Genomic DNA, 1,452 nt, shown 5'->3' on the forward strand with positions numbered 1-1,452 from the left:
ATATATATATATATACGATGGGCTTCTTTCAGTTTCCATCTACCAAATCCACTCACAAGGCTTTGGCCGGCCCAAGGCTATAGTAGAAGACACTTGCCCAAGGTGCCACGCAGTGGGACTGAACCCGAAACCATGTGGTTGGTAAACAAGATACTTACCACCTTAGGTTATTTCATTCAAAGTTCGTATTAATGAAGGTGCCGTATTTCACATGTTTATTTATTTATTTATACCTGAAATAACAGAAGTGCGGAATAAGGTATATGGTATTTTGTTCGTGAAACAATTCATCAATTGATCTGTTGTTTTGGCGGGAGCTACTTTTCACTCGTAAAGTTTCGGATGAAGCAAAAAGGATTTCTTCATATAATAGTCTCTACCAACTTTAAAAACTGAGCCCTTCCTAATCACAACAAACGGCATTTATTTCTATATAATTGAGGAGATGTACCCTATTTCGATATTTAACTAAGGGACAACGACTTTCCTAAAGATTAGCAATTGACAGAAGCTTTCTGCTCCGGACGTCATTTCCACTTGTGATGTCAATTAGAGCCCCTTGGATGTTTACGTCATGGCATTCTCCTCCAATAACACACCCGACTCGGGTTCTAATTATACCGAAACTAAAATAAGTTATCTTGTCGTTGTTATAATTTTTGTCAGTCTGGGCTTTATCATTCACACCCACCCGATCGGAGATAATTGATTCACTACTCCAACCACTCTCCGCCTATTTACAGACTAGTAATTATGTTTATCCCTTCATTACAGATAAAAAAAAATGAGCAACTAATTGTTGAAATAGGAAGCTACACTCTTGCCTACACGATACTACTTATAAATGAGTAGTAATTATAAATTAAAAAAAAGGAGGATAACTGACAATATAAACAATCAAGGATGAGAAGTCATTTCCTTTCGTATTGTTACTGACATCATGTATCATAATAATAACTATTGTACCTATTACTTTTATTACTATTATTGTTACTGTTATTATTATTATTATTATTATTATTATGTTTAATATTATTATTATTATTATTATTATTATTATTATTGTTATTTCTAATTCTTTCTAATTTTGTCACAAGGTCTGACAATTTGAAGTAAGGGGGCTTCTCAATTACATCGACCCAGTACTTGACCGGCACCTACTTCATTAACCGCCCAAATGGAGGAAAGGCAAGGTTGACGTCGTTGCTTCAATCGAATGGCCGTTAAGCTATTTTTTGGTGAAGCCGCAAGATTTCCTTAGCGACATTTCTTCCAGCTTCAGAACGTAAAAAAGCCGGAAGAAATGTTGTTAAGTAATTAGTTCGACGCGCAACTGACTCTGTCAGATTACCACCTTGATAGAAGAAGAAGAAGAAGAAGAAGAAGAAGAAGAAGAAGAAGAAGAAGAAGAAGAAGAAGAAGAAGAAGAAGAAGAAGAAGAAGAAGAAGAAG

This window comes from Octopus bimaculoides, chromosome 8 (assembly GCF_001194135.2).
Source record: "Octopus bimaculoides isolate UCB-OBI-ISO-001 chromosome 8, ASM119413v2, whole genome shotgun sequence".
NCBI lineage: Eukaryota > Metazoa > Mollusca > Cephalopoda > Octopoda > Octopodidae > Octopus > Octopus bimaculoides.